Source organism: Myotis lucifugus, unplaced genomic scaffold (genome assembly GCF_000147115.1).
Source record: "Myotis lucifugus unplaced genomic scaffold, Myoluc2.0 scaffold_0, whole genome shotgun sequence".
Taxonomy (NCBI): Eukaryota; Metazoa; Chordata; class Mammalia; order Chiroptera; family Vespertilionidae; genus Myotis; species Myotis lucifugus.
In genome coordinates, this window is record NW_005871048.1 from 19,467,467 (window position 1) to 19,480,299 (window position 12,833).

General features: G+C 37.4%; 1 pseudogene; it reads right to left on the reverse strand.

Moving 5' to 3' along the window:
* Positions 1-311: 311 nt before the first annotated feature.
* LOC102419237 lies at positions 312-660 on the reverse strand (annotated as a pseudogene).
* Between the last annotated feature and the right edge of the window lie 12,173 nt (positions 661-12,833).

Consider the following 12,833-nt stretch of genomic DNA (forward strand, 5'->3'; position numbering starts at 1 on the left):
GTTGAGAAATCCAAAGTGTAAAATCCATTACCTGCCATTATTGCATTATTAAAAATATGCATTTTAACAAAAAGTTTGATATTCAAAAACAAAATAAAAAGGCATGACTTATAAATACATAAATATCCATGCATACTTTTACAATGATAGCTACTGGAAGAATGAGACCTTTTAAAATGCCACTTTCATTCCAACTGCCTCTTTCCTACAAGTTGGTAATACCAGGAGTCGTAAGAGAGCTTCTATGGTCAAAGTCACATTCCCCCTTTCTAGCCTGTAGCTGATAATGAAAATGTGATGAATCTTCCAGCTTAGCTTTGATGCTTTCTCATTAACTCACTTCTGGTAGTAAACTGTGGCAGGTCTTCCCCTTCAACCCCATCAGCCATTTCCATCACCTTATCTAAAGGTCTTTGTTATAACTGCAACCCAGGGAGAGGTGGTTGGCCCAGACCCTGGAGAAGGACAGCAGCTGGTCCAGATGGGTGGGGCCCTTAGGCGAGTCGCGGTAGTCGGGCAGGTGGTGCAGGACGAATTGCACAGGAGCCTTCCATTGCTTCCCGCTCTCCGAGTAGGAGAGGAACTGCTCGGGAAGTCTGTGGCCTGCGGTACCCCAGAAACCAGCTCCCCCAATGCTGCGGCGGCATCACCACCCACCATGGTGCCCTCTGCCTAGGGAAAGACCCACCCGCTTTCACTAACATCTTTAACATCAATCCATTCTGATAAAGTTTAAATAATGACTCCATTCAGTCCTTGGTAAAGATAATAAGCAAAAGTCCACTGTATTGCATTAAGTTAATCAGCTCTCCAGATGAACCATTTCCACAAATGCAAAGCGCCATAACTCTTCCTTTACACTTCTTTTTTTTTAATTAAATCTTTATTATTCAGATTATTACAGTTGTTCCTCTTTTTTCCCCCCATAGCTCCCCTTCACCCGGCCACCCCAACCTCTGCCCTTACCCCCCTCACACTGTCCTCATCCATAGAAATACAATTTTTTTCCAGTCTCTTCCCATTCCACCCACACCTCTTTCCCCTCGAGAATTGTCAGTCTACTCCCTTTCTATGCCCCTGATTCTATTATATTCACCAGTTTATTCTGTTCATCAGATTATTTATTCACTTGATTTTTAGATTCACTTGTTGATAGATATGTATTTGTTGTTCATAATTTTTATCTTTACCTTTTTCTTCTTCTTCCTCTTCTTAAAGGATACTTTCAGCATTTCATATAATACTGGTTTGGTGGTGACAAACTCCTTTAGCTTTTCTTATCTGTGAAACTCTTTATCTGACCTTCAATTCTGAATGACAGCTTTGCTGGGTAGTGTAATCTTGATTGTAGGTTCTTGCTATTCATCACTTTGAATATTTCTTGCCACTCCCTTCTGGCCTGCATAGTTTCTGTTGAGAAATCAGCTGACAGTTGTATGGGTACTTCCTTGTAGGTAACTAACTGTTTTTCTCTTGCTGCTTTTAGGATTCTCTCTTTGTCTTTTGCTCTTGGCATTTTAATTATGATGTGTCTTGGTGTGGTCCTCTTTGGATTCCTTTTGTTTGGGGTTCTCTGCGCTTCCTGGACTTGTAAATCTATTTTTTTCACCAGGTAGGGGAAGTTTTCTGTCATTATTTCTTCAAATAGGTTTTCAATATCTTGCTCTCTCTCTTCTTCTGGCACCCCCCATAATTCGGATGTTGGTTCGCATGAAGTTGTCCCAGAGGCTCCTTACACTATCTTCATATTTTTGGATTCTTTTTTCTTTTTGTTTTTCCAGTTGGGTGTTTTTTGCTTCTTCGTATTTCAAATCTTTGACTTGATTCTTGTGATCCTCTAGTCTGCTGTTGGATCTCTTTATAATATTCTTTATTTCAGTCAGTGTATGCTTAATTTCTAGTTGGTCCTTTTTCATATCCTCGAGGGTCTCACTAGATTTATCGAGGATCTCACTAAATTTATCGGGCAGTTTCTAGGAAATTTTTGAAAAACCTTATAACGTGATTTTGAACTCTATATCCAGTAGTTTGCTTTCCTCCATTTCTGTCATTTGTGACCTGTTTCTTTGTCTCCGCATTTTGGCTGCTTCCCTTTGTTGACAGAGTGGCTTTCTGTGCTAGGTGTCCTATAGGGCCCAGTGGCTCAGCCTCCCCAATTACCTGAGGTGGACACTCTTGGTGCACCCCTTTGTGGGCTTTGTGCACAGTCTTGTTGTAGTTAAGCCTTGACTGTTGTTGATATCACTGGGAGGAACTGACCTGAGAATCAGCTGTGTCTACGGGGGGAGAACTTCTGTGCTGGAGATACCCTTATGGGGCAAGACTTGCTTCAGTGGGGCCTTGCTTCAGTGGGGCTTTGGTGCTCACTGAGTCTGCCTCCTGAGTGTGTCCCTTATGGATATGAGGAGTTGTAATCTGGATGGTCCCACTCTGACCACTGGGTACACTGGCTCTTGGATCTCTAAGGATGTGCTAATTTAGCCTCTGCCTGAGGCTACCCAGCAGTAGCTATGGAGAGATCTGAAGATTCCTCTTCTTTGTTTGGGGTTTGGAGGTGCCCAGATGAGGCCCAGCTGTGAAGCAATGCAAGCTGCTGTGGGGCCTTGGGCCTTCTTTTGGATTTGCTGTGTCTCTCTGACCCAGCTGCAGTATGTTAGGTAATTTTAGATTGCAAAGGGCCAGGCCATTCATATGCCAAAGCCTCTGCGCACAGCTTGGGTGGGGCGGGGTCTCAGGGTATCAACAGGGTGGAGCAAACAGCTATGGCCCGGGTCTCAGTCTCAGTGTCCCGTGGTAATTGCTGCTGCAAGCACCTCTGAGAGAAAGCTGCCCTGGAGTTCCGCCCGATGCCAGACAGTCCAGTTTCTCCCTGAATGAGTCTGGGTCCCCAGAGACTCACCCGGAACTGGAGTTCAGAGCAGTCAGGAGCTTGTGTCTCCCTTCCAATTGAAAAAGACAACCGTGTCCTCAGTTGCCACCCCTTTCCGAGTGCACCTCCGTACCTCTGCACTTTACTTCCGCACCTCCTCTGAGTCTCAATGTGCTTTTCTCTTTCCTTCTGGTTGTAGAATTTCCACTCAGCCAGCCTTCCTGTGGTTCTGGATGATGTCCGTTTTGTCTTTTAGTTGTATTTTCGAAGTGGTTGTGCGAGGCAGCAATTTCCGGTGTTTACCTATGCCGCCATCTTGGTTTCTGTTCCTTTACACTTCTGTTGCATGTGTTAATGGCTAAGGACTCGGAGGGTTGAAAAGAGACTCTAATTCTATTTTAATTATTTTCAAAATAAATGTAGTAGGCTTTCTATTGATAATTAAGTACTTACTATATATAAAGTTTACTCGATAGTGTGTCAAATAGTTATTATTTTCTTATTTTTTGATTTTAGCAATTTATAATTAGTACATGTTTCTTGAATTTCAGATACACATAGGACCTGGGTATATAATAATGAATAAAGATTATGTAGTCCCTACCATTTAAATACAGTGAGGAAGACAGACAATAATTAACAGAATATTAATATATGACTAGCATAAACTAAGGGAACATGTTTCAATGTCAGGATTAGAGAAGGGGTAAGGGTGTGGACTCTCTGATATTTAAAGCAACATCCAAAGTAAGGAAAGAAGTCAGACACTAAGGGAAGGCTCAGGGAAATGTCATGAGTGAAAACCCCAACCTGGCGGACAGCGGGCCCTGTCTGAGGAATATCAAGGAGGTTAGTGATCTGGACAGCAATGGGCAAAGGGAAGAGTGCTTACGATAAAGAAAGAGTGATGAGAAAGGCTCAAAGGGCACAATAAGAGTCTGGATATTAACAAAAACACAATGAGAGGCAAATTGTAAGAGACACATCATTGTAGGTGATAAGGAATGAGGAACTTTTTCTCTCAGAATATAATAGTCAGAATGTTAATAAAAGAAAGGCTAATAAGAATTTCTATCACATAGATTTTCTAACATTTTTATTAACAATTGATAGGGAAATAGACTAACTATAATTTAACTTCAGTTGTCCATATGATAAAAGAGGAGGAGGAAGAGGAAAAAGAGGAGAAGGAAAAAGAGAAAATAATGAAGCATTATATTGTTTCTTAAGGTAGCCCATCACAGAGCATTCAAGCCAGAGATGATACCACAGTTTTTCTGGTTTCCATGCTAGTTAAAACAGCTTCCTACCCTACAGCTTCCATAGTCTAAGGAACTCTCTATAATAAATTGCAATTTTCCTGGGAGAGAAAAAGAAGTCCTAATGCGTGTGCACTGTAGCTTAACATAAAGCACACCATCTGGTGCTTGCTTTTCATTCGGCAATGATCTATAATGACATATTATAACAGATTTTATCTGTTAATTACTAAGAAGCAAAAGTGATTTCGATCTCAAATTCAATAGAGCAAAATAAAACAGTTACAGTAATGGGAAAAGTGTTCCTTAAGAATTGAAAAATTACTTCAGAATTCATAAGTCTGTTTTGTACAATATAACTATTACTCACTGCTATACAAACTCATGGCAGAGGTTTAGAACATTTTTTTTTCTGCCTGCATTTCCATTTTTTAATTTGTAGATGTTTTCATGGTAGTAAAATCTTTTCTATGCACTAAGAATAAAACACTAAAATATCTATCTTGCAAAATAACTAAAAGTTGCTTAATTTTTTTAATTCATATAAATCCAATTGCTTAATTAGGGTCCATCTCTATGCTGAAAAAACTGCAAGTATATTTGAAATATGTGTTTTTTCCTCTAGCATACCAAAATGTGAAAAAAATGTGAAGAATCAAAATAGAAATGGTTAACAGGTAATGATATCAAGACAGACGATCCAATGGTCTCTCAGGAACGTCTTTAAAGAAATGCTTTGACCAACTAAACCTTCTGGAGCCCTGGAGGTTTGCTGTTTTATCAAAAGTAATTTTACAGTTTGGAAATATGTTTTTTCACATGAAGCTGGATGGCTTGAGCAGCATTCATGGGAACACAGGTCAACATTTTCACTCTTGTAAAAGATATCAGTGACACTGACAAGTACCCTATCTGCTAGAAGTTGTCACTTGCAGGTTCAAGGCAAAGTAATTTTATCCCCTTAAACCTTTAAGTTTAAAGAATTGAAAAAGAAATCATAAAGTCATATAGACAAGTAGTAGGGGATTTCAAAAATTATAGGTCTATTCAAGCTTAATTTGACACTTCATTTACACTGCATTGCAATAATATACCATAGCAAACAATTGAAACATATCATTTTTACTTTATTGCTGAAAGAGATAAGCATTTGCACTAGATGGCGAATCAAATAGCAAGCTGGGTTATAAGGTTTTGTTGCTTATTCTGGGATTACATAGACATACATTTAGTCTAATTTAATCAAGGCTACCAGATGGTACTTCCTTTTCATTTACTTAGACCTATTTGCCATTTTCTTCTTGGTTATTGAATTCCCAATGCTCATTTTGGTAAAAAAAAAATGCTTACAATGAAAATAGTGTTGACTATACTCCCTTGAAGCTAGGTGTAGCCATGACACCAAATGCTATCAATGCAGAGTTAGCAGGTTACCTTCCTTACAGAATAACAAATCATTTTATTCACATTCAGAATATCAGTTTTACGGTAATGAACTAACATAATCCTGTGAATAATTTTCTTTTTTTCTATATTGTGAAATCAGCTAACTAAAGTCGAGTTGAAGAAGTGGAGCCACCATGTTTGGACATAATCAATATCATCAATACATTTGGGAAAAAAAATCTGTTTAGTTCCCCTAGCATAAGCACGAGCAACCTATGTCTGGAATTACTATATTGGTTCATTTTCATTTCACAGTAAGTTGTCAATCATCAAGTATTCTAATCACAGAAAAAATAGATATTCTACACTGTGGAAGAGTTATCTGACAGACACCCCAAAATCTATTCTCCACTGATTCCTTTTAGAAATGCAACTATCCTGGCAACTAGGTGTGACCGTAAGACTAGGTTCTGAGATGTGAGTATAGTAGAAATATTGGGTCAGCCTTTCTGAAAGGAACTGCATTTCCCTCTATGTCCACTTGCCTAAAAAATGGTAACAACAGGAACAACCACTTTGGAGCCAGATATGGAAGCCACAGATCTGACAGAACCAGTTCACCAACCTTTGACCACTCAGCCAGTGGCCAGGGACATAAAGTATTTATTCAAACTACTGCCTTTGTTAGACCAACTGGTTTGCACTAATTTAAAAAACAGATACAACTAAATAATAAAGAAATAACAATTTAAAAAGCCAAATATCTTATTCTTCTAATTTTGTAATTTCAGTTTTGAATAACTGTGGAGAAGTAGATTCAGGTTGATTTTAGAATTAACATCCAGGACTTCACCAAACTTCCATACTCAGTTTTTTATACCTGTTCTCCATTGCCAAATTTTTAAGTTAATCAAATAAGTGACCATCTGCTGATCTTTAAGAGTAAATGATAAATATCAATGAATATTTGAATTATAGAGTAATGCATTAATTAATCTTTTATCAGGGGGACATCTTGACAAACTATATTTGATATTTAATAAAATCTATTTGGAGGCAATAAATATTGTATATTGAACTATTTTAGCTTTTATATCACAGATGAAATCAAAACAGAACAAAAATCTAATTTAAAAGCCATACTTTCCAAGATATATATATATATGTAAACATAGCAAGAACAAGTACACAATTTGTATAGGTACTATATTAGTAGTAGTTATAACTAACAACTACTATTAATTATTCCTAACACTAGTATTAAAACAGGTTTAAATATCAGCTTATATTTTCTATTTGACTATGTGTCTTAGTCAATTTTCTATTTGACTATTTGACTGTAAGTCATCACATCCAGATGGCAATTTTAATAATGTGCCCCTTAAGCACTTAAATAGGCATCTCTTTTGACATTTTCAGTATTTACTGACACTATCAAATTCTGCTGACATTTTTCCTTGTTTTTCAATAGTTACTTCTTCTTGTAATTACTTATTTTGTATATTTGTTCTTTCTTTCATGTTGGGCTTTATTAAGTTACTATTTAGCTTATCTTTTCAACTCTTCAAGTAAGTAATATATGATATGTAAATTTCTTAAATAAAAGTTTCTGCTTTGTATCTATTTTCTATCTAATATATGTTTCTATTTAAATTTTTATAATTTATTTAGCTGTTGAATTGAGAATAGATTTATTTTCAAATTTAATTTATTTTTATAAAATGTCATAGTATTTTTTCTGTAATCAGTTTTAAATGTATTTCATGAATTCTGATCTGTGATGTTCTCATTATTTTTATTATTTAAAAATTACTTATTTTGATCTTGTACTGTCCCTTTCACCCAAGATGTATTTAAAAAGGAGGATTTAATTTCTAGGTGTAACTTTCTTTGATTGTTCTTCATATTGTTACAAATCCTTAGTTATATTGTGTTTTGATCCAAGAATATTGTTGGAAATATTTATACTCTATGGCACTAAGTAATATTTTCTTTGTATCCGATTATAAAATCTTTTTTTTTTAATGAATGCTCCATAAGCACTTGTGAAAAAAATTGCATATCATATTATCTGGGTATGAGATGCATATACATAATTAATTACAGTAATATAAATTAAATGTACTCTGTTTTTGTTTTTTTTATTTAAAAATTCCCATTAGACGTGTGATTTTTTTCATTTCCTATCTTCCATTCTAAGAAATTTATCTGGCTTTTTTATTCATTTCTTCTTTATTCATTGTTTGTTTGTTTGTTTCAGGAGCGTTGACCAGCTGAATTGTATAATGTCACATTTCCATTTTAATTTTGTCATAGTTTTCAAAGAAGAATTTTGTGTGCAGGGCTGACAATATGTTATCTATATATATAAAAGCCTAATATGCAAATTGTCCCCACTGGAGTTCGACCGGGAGACTGATCACTCGCTATGACATGTGCTGATCACCATGGGATGGCACAGAATGAAGGAAGGCCCCACCCGGCAGCCAGCAGCTAGGGAGAGGGACCCCGGCCAGCCCTGATCGCTGGCCAGGCCTAGGGACCCTACCCGTGCACGATTTTGTGCACTGGGCCTGTAGTGTTTTATAAGAATCTTGTTTCAAAAGCACCCACTTCTATCTCTAACAAACTATGATCCTTTACCAAATTTTTTTACGGGGAAGTGAAGAATGGGGAGACTGGTTGTGTGTTTTTTAATTTTTTTAAATTCTTTTGCCTTGAAATATCCTAAATTTTCCATCTTATTCTTCTTCCTTTCATTGTGCTTCTTCCAAAGGAGGCCTTTCCCTTTCTGTCCGCCCCCCTTTCTTCCCCCCCACACACACTCTCAGGCATAATCTTTGCATGTAATATGTCCTTATAAATCTTATCCCTGTAATTTCTATTTTTACATATTAATGATCTTTCATTTCTGATGATGGTTTGGGATTAAGTTTCGACTCTCTGTTAGCTGCCCTCTCTCTTCTGTGCACTATTTTTCCCCTGAATTTCCCAAAGACCCACACCAGCTTTCAGGGGTGGGTTGCCTGACACAAACTATGGCTGTTAGAAGAAAACAGCAAAAAAAAAAAAAAAAACCAACAAAAAACAAACAAACAATAAAACAAAACAAAAGCAAACAAGTAAAAAATAAAACAACCAAATTTGAACTACCAGAAAAAGAAACAAGAAAATGACCCCAAATTGATTCTTCTCCTTCTCCTCCATGTCTGCCATCTCCTGCTGGTTCCTCTGTTAGTCAAACCAAACCAGAAGCTGGAGGCAAAGCAGCCCATTTATGTAGTTCAAACAATCTGCATCCTAAGGGGGATGTAGATCTGGGGGAGAAGGAGATTCAGTACATCCTCACAAGTTCATACTATTGCGGAAATGCTTACAGTAAATACAGTACCAAAATATCACACAAGGTAAAAGCTCTAACACGTCCTTAGAAGAAAACTGCAATAAAGCAAGCGTTATATTTTTCATGTTGCACCAATGACTATAGCCATCAGATTTGTTTTGCATCTTCATTCTTTTCTGTTTTGCATGACTTCTACCCAATCTTCCTTTAAATTTATGACTGAAGACAGCATACTCATTTGCAAGCTAATAGGGATGGTGATAGGCAATATATGGTTAGAATTGGCAACTGAAACTGCAAAAGTGGTATACCAAAACCAGTTCAAAATTTCCCATTATACTCTGGAAACTCTAACTTCAAAAGCATGATTATGTTTTGAATTTTATTTTGCTAGTAACTCAGTACAAAATGAAAAAGCTCTCTCTCAACAAAGGAGAAAATAACTATACAGTAAAAATATTTTCTTTCTAATACATTTTTACACTAAAAATTAAGATAAGAACAAGGTATTTCATGGTATGTAGTACTCATACAAACTCTATATGTTCTGTATCATGATTTCCAATAATTTAGAGTAATCTGCAACCCACCAATAATTAAGAATAGGATATAGAAAAGTTACACTAAGGATTGGAAAGTGAATGACAGAAAAATGTCTGATATAACCTAAATTTGGGAGATTATACTTTCCTAATGCATCATCAGTCTTAATAATTAATGCACTTACTATATACTATAGTTATATCCTGTTCTACTGCATTTGAAATTTGTTTTATTTTAATCTCTTTAATACTTGCATATGTAAAATTTATTTTGCCCAGACAAGTATGAACAATTTGTGAGACAGAGAGACATATCTACATGAGGGAAACACATCTATTGGTTGTTTCCTACATGCACCCCAACCAGAGCCCAGCCGGGGAGGAGCCTGCAACCAAATGGAAGTCCCCAAAGAAGTCAGGGGAGTGGAAAAAAGCTTCAAAATCCCAACCAGTACAAACTAAACAGAAACACAGAGCTGCTGGTGAACCAAGTAGACAAAGATCCTCAGGGATGGAGACCAAATGGGAGAGATCTAAGAAAGATGATAAAGCTTCCTGTCCACAAAAGATGGCACAAGAAAATAAAAGAGTAAGAGTTCACAAGAAGATACCAATTCCTCCGCTGCCCATTCACTTGCCACCAGTTAACCTGATTCACCGAGACGTCGTGAGGGGTTAGTGCCAGCAATTAAAGCTGATCACCAGGGCAAGAAATGGGAAACATATAATAGGCTGCATGAATACGCTTACCCTACTCAAACGGATATTCCTATCAAATCAGAGGAAGCAAAGATATTGACATTATCTCAAAGGAAATTGAAGATGCAAAAGGGGGAAATTGAAGATGCTGGACAGTTTTGGTTTTCCTGAAGTGACTGTTCCCGGGGCGGGGGAGGGGGGGGTGCGGTGCTGCACCTGACGGGGGTGCTGCTGCTCTCCTGGAGGGAATGGACAATATTTTCGTGACAACTTCCACCCCGGATGATGTGTTTGCCTCCTGGAGCAGAACTGCAGCCACGACTAGGAAGACTGGGAAGATGGAGACTGTGGGGTCACCTCAGGAGGCCTCTGGTTACAAGTGGGGGGTGGTCCATGGACAATGTCTCCCTGCAGACACAGAGGTTTGGGTTCAGCTACAGTTTGATGCGGGGTGAGCCTGGGTTCCTGAGAAACCAGGGCAAGTGTGTTCACTGTTCTTGGTACCTTCCTGCAACTTTCCACCCCACACCTGGAGGATAATGTGTTGTGCCCCAAATGCATTCATAGGAATAAGGCATTAGCGAGAAGCTTCCATTGCCAAGAAAAAGAGTACCGCTATGGTGGTAATTAATATGGTAGAAAGGTGACTATAATCAACTCCATGGTGCCACTGACAGGCCCACAGATGGGTGGGGAGCAGATGTTACTCTCAGACGACCAACAGTGCCTGCTGCTTCGTCTGCTGGGATACAGTTACGTTTTAAAATAGAGATGCATTTTACAAACAATCATTCATTGCAGTGAAGATGCAAAAGTCACTTACACCATCCAACGATTACCCATCTGAGTCAGAAGTGATCTAGCAGCTCTTTCACGGTGGGAGCCCGTACTGAACCTCGTGAGGGGAGTGGAGAAACAGGTGTGCTCCCTCAATGGACTCATGCCTCAGAATTGTGTCCACTCCCCAAAACATTCTTTTTTAAAAATATATTTTATTGATTTTTTACAGAGAGGAAGAGAGAGGGATAGAGAGTTAGAAACATCGATGAGAGAGAAACATCGATCAGCTGCCTCCTGCACACCCCCTACTGGGGATGTGCCCGCAGCCAGGGTATATGCCCTTGACCAGAATCGAACCTGGGACCCTTCAGTCCGCAGGCCGACGCTCTACCCACTGAGCCAAACCAGTTAGAGCCAAAAACATTCTTAATATTCAAAATATTTTGTGAAATTGTCTTAACTTGGGATTTCTGTGGTGTGTCTCCGGGATAAAAACACGAGGCATTTGACCAATATTATTTCTGTATTGTATATTTTTGCTGTTTAAAAAATGTCCAAGGTTACTTCTGAGTCATAAATACCTAGTATGCTTAAAATGTATATATAAAGTAATTCATCTGCTATATTTCAGGAACTTTGTTGTATGTAAATTATTGTTAATATTCTTGACTCAGTAGGATTAGGCCAAAAGGCATGATTTTATTTCAGTGTAATAAATATATACACTTAAAAAAATCTGTGCTCTGGTAAGCACTCCAAGTTGATAGGTAAATGTTTAATATAGCAGAAATAACTCTATCAACTGTGATAAAAATGGGTTAATTTAATGAGTTGAGAAATAGAGATGATGCTCTCTAGGAATGTGGAATACAGAGGATATCTAATAATGCCTACATAAAGAAGAAAAGATAGATAAGAGGCACATAAAAATAGTATTGTCCTGCCTCCAATCTCTACTTTATTGATAAGACAAAAAAAAAAAAATTCCTGCCCTAGCCGGTTTGACTCAGTGGGTAGAGCATCAGCCTTCTGACTGAAGGGTCCTGGGTTTGATACCGATCAAGGGCACATGCCTGTGTTGGGGGCTCGATCTCCAGTAGGGGTTGTGCAGGAGGCAGCTGATCAATGATGTTTCTCTCTCATCATTGATGTTTCTATCTCTCTCTCTCTCCCTTCCTCTCTGAAATAAATATATATATTTATATTTATATATATTTATAAATTAATTTATATATTTATATTTTTATATATTTATATTTATATTTATATTTATATTTATATTTATATTTATATAAATATAAACTTTTTTCCGACCCTGGCCAGGTGGCTCAGATGGTTGAACATCATCCCATACATCTAAAAGGTAATGGGTTTGATTTCGAATTACAGCACATAAATAGGTTTCGGTTTCAATCCCTGGTATATAAGGAGGCAGCCATCAATGTTTCTCTTACATCCATGTTTCTCTCTCTCCCTCTCCCTTCCACTCTCTCTAAAAATCAATAAAAACATATCCTTGATGAGGATTAAAGACATTTTCCCTTAATGTGTCATTGTAGATAGCAGAGGCTGGCCATACAGTAATTTTAATGAGAGGTTAAGTGCTCTTCTTCTCAGATGGTACTCTACACTACATTACATTCAACAAAGCACTCTGTGCCTTTTACATATCCTTAAGTAATTTTTTTTATCTTAAGGATAAATATAAATATCATGGATTATAATGAAGAAGCAGAAGTGTAGGCTATCATTTGTCTAGTGAACCTTTGCAATTGCAGCATGTCATGAATAATTGTTACATTACATCAAACTATTGATAAAAGAATTATCCAAGGATAAGATACTCAGATGTCATTCTATTTTAGTACTTCACATACACAAATGTTTAACAATATTTTTTTATAACAACATCATTTATTCTTTGTTGATTTTTTGTGTCTGGGTGAAGTGCACAA